This window comes from Triticum dicoccoides, chromosome 7B, assembly GCF_002162155.2.
Source record: "Triticum dicoccoides isolate Atlit2015 ecotype Zavitan chromosome 7B, WEW_v2.0, whole genome shotgun sequence".
NCBI classification, from domain to species: Eukaryota; Viridiplantae; Streptophyta; class Magnoliopsida; order Poales; family Poaceae; genus Triticum; species Triticum dicoccoides.
The window spans coordinates 29,683,688-29,693,223 of NC_041393.1; the positions used below are offsets into that span (position 1 = coordinate 29,683,688).

General features: G+C 40.6%; 1 long non-coding RNA gene across 1 annotated transcript; it reads right to left on the reverse strand.

The window, feature by feature from the left end:
• Positions 1-3,284: 3,284 nt before the first annotated feature.
• On the reverse strand, positions 3,285-6,699 carry LOC119338202. Its single transcript, XR_005163834.1, has 4 exons — positions 6,372-6,699; positions 6,220-6,280; positions 5,512-5,624; positions 3,285-3,595 (listed from the first exon to the last, which is right to left on the reverse strand). It is a non-coding gene; the product is annotated as an uncharacterized LOC119338202 (long non-coding RNA).
• Positions 6,700-9,536: the final 2,837 nt, after the last annotated feature.

Here is a 9,536-nt window from a genome sequence, read left to right on the forward strand (position 1 = left end):
GCTGAAACATGAAGGAATAGAACACGAACTTTAGAGGATGGAATGATACTTGATGAAGACATGACACAAAACCTCTGGAAAGAATTGAAAGAGTTGAATGAAAAGAACGGAGAAGAAAATGACAACTTGTGCCACGAATGAAATTGAAAGCATCTTTAGAAGGAAGGTTTAAACAGAGTTGTTGAGAAAATCAACAACGAAAATAATAAGCTTGTTGTGGTCTTATAGGTAACATCTCAAGATCATAAGGTGATAACCGGCCACAAACGGAAAAGATTGAATAGCTGAGAAGAATGAAGAAATGCAAAACTCCACTTCAAAAGAAAACAGAGACTTATTTGCACTTCGAGACGCGAGAAGAAAAGATACTTGAACTGCACCAACAAAATATTGATGAACTCTTGAAGAATGAATTAAACCATGAAGAACCACCATGAAGAACTCTGGTGACAAAAAGGATGATGAGATAGAATGAAGGATGAAAGAATAAGATGAGCCTTGTGATGATTTAGATAGAGGTTCCGACGAAATGGCCGAGGAAATTGAACTCCAAAAAAGAAAAAATGAAAACACTTTAAACCGAGAATGTGATAAGATGAACAAACTCCAAAAAGAAGAGATTAACCCTCTTGAAGAAAGAAGAATAATAATTATGTTATGCTTATCCTTGACCAATCAAATTGATGAGAAACCATGGATTTGCATACTACTTATTTGCATTGGAAAATATTAAGGGGGGATATAGCACAAAACTTGAGAAAGTCTTCATGAACCACCGGTAGGATTCGAAAGAACGAATGGATTAAAATGATCATCAAGGAAAAGAATCTTGAACGAACCACCGTAAGAATTCGAAAATGACTGATGAAAGAGACTAAATCACCGGGAAGAATTAGAAGAACCAATATGCTAGAGGGGATTTAGATGCAAAAGAACAAAGAGATCATGAGCTGATTAAAGAACACTTGAACGAAGCACTGGGATAATTGGATAACGGTAGATGAAATGTGAGGACAAGAATTCTTCTGGAACGATGGCCTTCGGAGGAAAGAAATGGAAACAACTCATGAAATGCTCCGGATGGGTGAAAAGAATTCTCACAATCGAAAATAGTTATGAGAGGATGGCATCAAGCTAGAACTACGCATCTTTGGAAGAACGGGTAAGGATTTAAGAGGAACTCTTCTTCGGTCTTCTATGTTGAGCATGACGATGAGAAACACCACCATGAATTGTTGAGATACTCTGGGAGAAAATTAGAAAGGTTGAATCAACGATGAAAAGAATTTGAAAGATCTTGGAGAAGGACATATGACTTATGATAATCCATTCTTACGTCAAACTTGGAATAGAATTTGAGAGTAACTCCGGGGAGGTTAGAAGAGTCATGTAAGGTCCTGGGAAAAGACCTGTGGGTTAGGGCCCACTCAGAAGATACACCGTTGAACGGTTTAGAAGAGGGATTGCACCGGTAGAATTAAATGACTTGAATGAGATAATAATCTCCAAATAGCTTGAATAGATTAAGAATGGAAAACACGAATCTTCTGAGATATCTTCAACACTCCGGGTACGAATAGAGAGAGGTGAACGATTATGAGATGTACCGGCATGGGATAGCATTTGAAATGAGGAAAAGGGATATGATCAACACCGAAAGCTTCAGTTAAATCCACCAAAAGAGAATACAAGAATGAAGAATGATGAACTTGAAGCTCATGAGCATCTTCACGAGGGATCACCGGATCAGAACATTGATGGAAAAGAATGGAGAGACTTCCCATCAATAAAAGGATACATGATTAAGAAATCTGAGTCCTTGAAGAAAAAGGGTGGGAGGGCGGCCGGGAAAACAAAGGCAACTTGGGGACGGATGAACCGAACAACGTTGGGAAACTGAGAGATGATCTTGCGAATGTTGAAATGATGGAATCCCTTGAAGAGAAGCACGCTGGTTGGAAAGAATTGGGATGACAATCTCGATGATGACGAAGGATTACCACTCTCATAGAAATATGAGAACACCGCTTAGGAAAGGTATGGAATCAACACTTGACATTGAAGCAACTCGAATACAACAACTCAAAACAAAACAAAGGATTGGCTTGCAAAAATAAGCCGGAACAAATACATATGATAGAGATTTCCCCAATCCCATATCATGCATCTGTCGGAAAGATATTCTAGGAGCTACTTGAATTCCCACCTATAAAACTCCCGAAACTTTCTGGTTATGCAATCTGGTGTTGGGGATACAGGGGAAGCAATATATCTCACCCAAACTAACAATCCCTACATCCAGCTGTATCCATCCGTCAACACATAACCAAGAAAACTCCGGAAATCGTGTACATCAACCTTCGAAAAGCATCCGTTATACGAGCTATGACAATACTCCCGAACACCCCAGTACTGGGTGGCGTCGAGGTTATCTCACCAACAACTGCATAAAAGAGATTTCGATGTCGGCAAAACTCAGGTATTCCAAAACTGCAACGATAAAATTATGACGACAACACCTCGGAGCTCAACTCCCCGGGACACTGCCACAATCCCTAAATGTCAGGAGGCCCCAAGAACAATGTTCTCGTCATAAGAATATTGAAACGATCCCAAGATACCCGCGTGATCCTAGAAAAAATTTAGTGAAAAAAATTGAGGAGAGGAAAGACAAAACATCTACGTCAGGAGACCTCACCGGAGCGACGAAGGGACTGAGGAGTAAAAAGAATCCTACTCTCTGATATATATAATCCTAAGACTCAAAACATTTTGTTCTAGACTCAACAACGGCCAACAATCAAGGGGGCACTACACCACGACACTCAAAGCAGCATCAAACAATCTGTCGGCATAGGTCACCTAAGGCGACACATTTAGTGTCGGGAAAGACCTTTCCCGACATAAAGGAGTTGTCGCCTATAGTCCTGCCGGGAAAGGTCTATGCCGACAGATAAATCTATGCCGATAGATAATATGACGATGTTGGTGAGATCTATGGCGACAGACATTTCTACACCGACAGACAAAGCTATGCCGACAGATCATTTGACACTATGCTATGACAACACATTGTGTGACATCCATTGCTACGCCGACAGTTTGTCCGTCAACGCACTATACCAACAGATAGTGCGAAGTCCAATACTTATGCCGACACATTTACTGCCAGGGTCCTACATTTCAGCACAAATGCAAACGCACCATATTTTGAATGAAATTACATTCATAATATTCAATTCATGTTCAATGGGCAATACATATATAAACAATTGCACTCTTGCATTCATCACAAGATACCATTGATAAATACATATATATTGAACATATAGAAGATTCATTAATTTTCTTCACTCAAGTTAGCTACAACCACTAAGGAAATACATAGGTCGACATACAAGTTGTGACATGTTACAAAATACGGGCTAAGTTCATAAGAGACTCATGTCTGGTCACTATATAAAACACTACGGAACACACCAAGTCTTTGTTCATCGAACCACCAACAACTTCCATATGATGAAAGTAGGTCGACCATGCATGCCATGAAGAAAAGCCATAACATCTTCGATTTGATACCTTCTGCCATTATATCCTGCAAAATCACTCGTATGTTTCAGCAATATCATTTGTTCAAACTTCTGAGTTGCTCTTTAGTCCAAAAATCAAAAAAAGAAGATGTACAACAAACTGGCTTGCTTAAATGAAAAGTAAACAAATACTTGATTGCACTTCCTCTCTAATTAAATCTATGCATCTCTCCTAGCTTTCTTATTTCTCTCTAATTTTTAAGTTTAATTAGGCAGCATATAGGCCAAAGCCAAAAACATACTTATTTAAATTCAATGAAGAAACCCAGTTACATGCACAGTTATCAAGAAACAGCCATGAATATATAGCCCAGCTTTGTAGAAAATAAAGCATCAAACCAGCATTCAAGTTCTTACAAACACACGTACTACAGATCCATGAGAGTTTCCATGTTACATAAAAGTTTGCATATGCTGATAAAAAAAAGTAGTGCCAAACAAGGGTGAGGAATACAAAAGGGGAAATTATGTAGCCTTATATTGGAAACCATCTACATCGGTCAGAGTTAGCTTGAGTTTAAACTAGACATACAGCTCTGAACTACAACGGTTGAGAACCAACAGGTCATTGTGAAACTTGATTAGTTAGATTGCTATACCCCAACAGCTCTGTGCTGACATTGATAGCCTCTTCTTTTTTCCAGTATTGAAATACAAGCAGAAAAAAGCTCGAGCAACTAACCACCACATAAACATTGTGAGACCATGCAACTCCGCTAATTATCATAAACGCAAAAGAGGAGAATTTAGGAACTGACAATTCCTTTATCAAGTACTATAAGCAGATCTTTCATCGAGCAAGGTGGAACTTAACCAATCTGGACACTATAAATCAACACAACATGAGGAGGGGCCCCTTAACTTTTATCAACAAGAAGGAAGAAACCCGGGTGCAGAATTCATCTCTGGCTGGGTTGAAGCACCAGATAGTTACTCTAGCACTGACCTAGTGCTTCGTTTTCAATCTGAACATTAGCAGTGCTTATAGACCAATAAGTCTTAGGCTTGAGGTTAAACTTGAGTGAAATAAAAGATAACTTTCATATGTCCAGTGCAGTGTAAGTCAATGATAACTTTAATGTCTTCGAAATGTTGTGAAATATTAGACCTAAAACAACTATATAAAGGCTTGGAATAAGATTTATATGAACCAAACGAGCTACATCTCGACAGTAATCTGAAACATAAACAAACGACAGAGTAAATAAAAAATATACAAACATTAAATAGTTCTGGTGTTTCTTGACATGCACTTTTAGATTCGAGTTGCCCAGCAAACATAATATCAGGCTCAATACCGATTGCTTTCAATATAAGTTCAGAACGGACTCTGGGATAGTTTTCCCTTGACCTTTTCCACCCCAGTCACGTGCTGGTGCAATGTTGCTCAAGATCATTCAATGGTTAAGCATGACACTGAATCAAACTACACTTTTTTTACTTCATATTACACAGTACACATAGAAACAAGCTATCATGTAAATGCCTGAAGTAGCAGATTATCCTCCTTTCGATTTGATGGTCTGTTGCGTCATCGATTATAGTCTGATGCAAACTCTGATGGTCTGATGAATCATCTATTTATAGTGACATTACAAACTAGTGTATATGTGTGTAATTATATGCACATACACACGCTATGAAGCATGAAACATGACAATAAAAATGCAAAGGAGACCCAAAAAAAACAATAGACTTTTAATTCACACTGATGACCCTTTTTCCCATTCTAGCCCTTTTTATTTTTGAACCAAGCATCATACCACAGTTAACAGTGAACAAACAAGTCCCTTTCTACATCTTTTCACAACTCCAAGCAGCAGCTAGATAATAAGAATCTGGGTGGCAACTATAAATCAGCATGGCATGATGGTCGTGGACACATAGAGCATGAGAGCGAGAGAGAACACCAGTGGCTTACCATTAGCTATGTCGGAGTGGAAGTAAAATCAGGTCCATCGGACACGTAGCGTGGAAGGCATTAGAGTGGAAAAAGAATCACCGTGCACACCATATGGCGGCTCTGTCCTGCACCTGCATGGGCAAGGAGACACATTGATACAGTAGGGATGTCAATTACAGTGAATACGTACAGTGTTCTCAGCAGCAATGGAACACTTCATAATCTCTCTCTTGATTTTTCAGTCTCTAAACCAAATAAATAATGATTGAAATCTTCGGCACAACTGGAGGAAAAGGAGATTCACATAATCACTTAAACCTCCATACACTAGATACAGAGTCCAAGTTTTAGTTTGCATCTTATAACATGTTCTGTTACAAAGATGCAAACTGCACTACCGATTCCACAATTTTCCACCGGCACTTTTTAGAACGTCCGTTGCGTACTGGTGGCACTTTTGGAACGGAAAGCACAACGGCCTTCTATAGGAAACTATAGTTGCATGATACATAGGGTAAATTTTCCAAATACAGGTGGCCAACATAATTTATTTAGTCTGAAACTTCAGGTGCTGCAAAGAATTGTGCTTCAATTGTTCAAGAAGACAAGTTGGATTGCAGGACCTCTCCTCTTCTCCTCTCTGAAGAAATATTTATTGTGGTGCAGTAAGCAAATTTAGGCCGGATGAAGGAGACGAACAGAAGGGGAGGGAAGAGAGATTCTTACATTATCCATGGGGTCGGAGCAACATCGTCTTGGGAAGGGAAGAAGCAAGCACATAGAGAACCTGCGCGGGCGTGAGGAAGACACATCAGGGAAGGGAGCGGCCAAATCAAAACTAACCAACAGTCTGGGTGGGAGAGGGGCGGGGAGGAGACCTTCCATGGCAGCGGCTGCTAGTGCGTGGTTGTGTAGATGGAGCCCGAGGTGGATCCGACGCTCGGAGCAGAGGTGCTCGACGACGATGGCGCTGGCGGATCTGGGCATGCCATGGCCGCCGCCTGACCTGCTCTTGGTCGCGGTGGATCTGCCTCCCTCTTTTCTTGTCCTATCTTTAGGAGGCACCTTCGGATTGGAACGTGGGGGGAGCACCACATTCTAGAAGGAGGTTGAGAGAGGCTCAATCGCTGGTGGGAAAGGCGGTGGCACGAGCAAATCGACCGGCAAGTCAGGGGGCGGCGGCGGAGGGAGAGTGTGTGGTGTGGGGGAAAGAGAAAGAGATAAGGCTTAGTTTGGCAACGAAGTTTTTAGAGAACCATGGTAATTGAAAACCACAGTATTCAAACGTGCACACAACGAATACTACAGTTTCTTTAAACCGTGGTTTTTCTCAGTTTTAGTAAAACTACCTAGGTGTTTGGCTGGTGTTGTTATACTACTGTTTTGACCGATTGTAATGTTGGGTGACATCTGAAACTCACTGAGCTACATGACCTAACGGCCGCCGGGTGCATGCAGCTTCTACGCACAAGGTCAGCTCGTCCGCACCTATGTAGCAGATTTGTGTACTGCTATGGTAACTAGGCAGGCGCAAGAAACGGATCGATCAGCTGGCCTTCAATGGCTGGACTAATTTAACCATGAGGTGCATGATTGATCAAGAGCCTATGGCAACTAAAGTTCATTAATCAACTAGATTGAAGTAATACAATCCTAGGAGCGTGTTGCTATCATATGTCTATACGTGCATGTATTCTTGGAGGCGGACCAAATTATTTGTGCGTGTACGATGCGCCATTTATACTGAATTGGCTACCTACTAGCATATATACCCGGTTGCATACAAGTGCTCTCCTGATCTAATCAGTGCGCTACTAGTCCGAAATTAATCGACAGCTAAGGACTCCATGGAGAAGCGTGCAAGATCACTAGAAACTAATCAGTTTTGTCATCCCATCCAGCGGCGTCATATCTAATATATATGCCACCCCTTGTAGCAGTCTTGCAATCAGACTGGACAGATGGAGGAAAATTAGAAGACGATCGCATCTAATATTCTTATCTCAACGTAGATGGCACCATCAATTGCACTTTCTCTCTGTTCTCTTTAGAAAAAAGAGGTCTAGACCATTTTTTCAAATACTTCAAAAATACCACAGTTTCTGGAATATTATGGTTTACAAAACTTCAGTTTTTGTTGAAGCCAAACACATCAAAGTATTCAAAACCAAGGTTTTTTCAGAAACCACGGTATTCTAGAAAAACTACAAAAATACTTTGCATCCAAACACACCCTAAGATGCGGTGGTGGCCGGGTGGAGAAAGAGATTTTTTTTTTGAGGGGGAGGTGGAGAAAGAGATAAGAACGGCCAAAGTTTGGAGTTTCCGCGTGTCTCGCGTGCAACTTGTCCCGCATGGCTCAAAATAAGTGGGCCAGGTCCAAACTTACGCCGACACTTTTTCCATCGCAAAGAAACAACGACAGATAATCTAACAGCAAAGAAACTTATACCGACACATAGTATGTCCACAAACCGACTAGCATTGCCGACGGATACACCATTGAAAATCTAGAGCTACCTCAACCGTTCATGTGTCGGCATTGTTGTGGACAAATAATGTGTCGGTAATATACACTTGTACCGACAGATGCATGTCACCATTGTGGTGTCATGATGAGATAGAATGTAGGATGAAAGAATAAGATGAGCCTTGCGATGATTTAGATAGAGGTTCCGACGAAATGGCCGAGGAAATTGAACTCTGGAAAAGAAAAAATGAAAACACTTTAAACCGAGAATGTGATAAGATGAACAAACTCCAAAAAGAAGAGATTAACCCACTTGAAGAAAGAAGAATAAGAATTATGTTATGCTTATCCTTCACCAATCAAATTGATGAGAAACCATGGATTTGCATACTACTTATTTGCATTGGAAAAGATTAAGGGGGGGATATAGCACAAAACTTGAGAAAGTCTTCATGAACCACCGGTAGGATTCGAAAGAACGAATGGATTAAAATGATAATCAAGGAAAAGAATCTTGAACGAACCACCGTAAGAATTCGAAAATGACTGATGAAAGAGACTGAATCACCGGGAAGAATTAGAAGAACCAATATGCTAGAGGGGATTTAGATGCAAAAAGAACAAAGAGATCATGAGCTGATTAAAGAACACTTGAACGAAGCACCGGGATAATTGGATAACGGTAGATGAAATGTGAGGACAAGAATTCTTCTGGAACGATGGCCTTCGGAGGAAAGAAATGCAAACAACTCATGAAATGCTCCGGATGGGTGAAAAGAATTCTCACAATCGAAAATAGTTATGAGAGGATGGCATCAAGCTTGAACTACACATCTTTGGAAGAACGGGTAAGGATTTAAGAGGAACTCTTCTCGGTCTTCTATGTTGAGCATGACGATGAGAAACACCACCATGAATTGTTGAGATACTCCGGGAGAAAATTAGAAAGGTTGAACCAACGATGAAAAGAATTTGAAAGATCTTGGAGAAGGACATATGACTTATGATAATCCATTCTTACGTCAAACTTGGAATAGAATTTGAGAGTAACTCCGGGGAGGTTAGAAGAGTCATGTAAGGTCCTGGGAAAAGACCTGTGGGTTAGGGCCCACTCAGAAGATACATCGTTGAACGATTTAGAAGAGGGATTGCACCGGTAGAATTAAATGACTTGAATGAGATAATAATCTCCAAATAGCTTGAACAGATTAAGAATGGAAAACACGAATCTTCTAAGATATCTTCAACACTCCGGGTACGAATAGAGAGAGGTGAACGATTATGAGATGTACCGGCATGGGATAGCATTTGAAATGAGGAAAAGGGATATGATCAACACCGAAAGCTTGAGTTAAATCCACCGAAAAAGAATACAAGAATGAAGAATGATGAACTTGAAGCTCATGGGCATCTTCACGAGGGATCACCGGATCAGAACATTGATGGAAAAGAATGGAGAGACTTCCCATCAATAAAAGGATACATGATTAAGAAATCTGAGTCCTTGAAGAAAAAGGGTGGGAGGGCGGCCGGGAAAACAAAGGCAACTTGGGGACGGATGAAACGAACAATG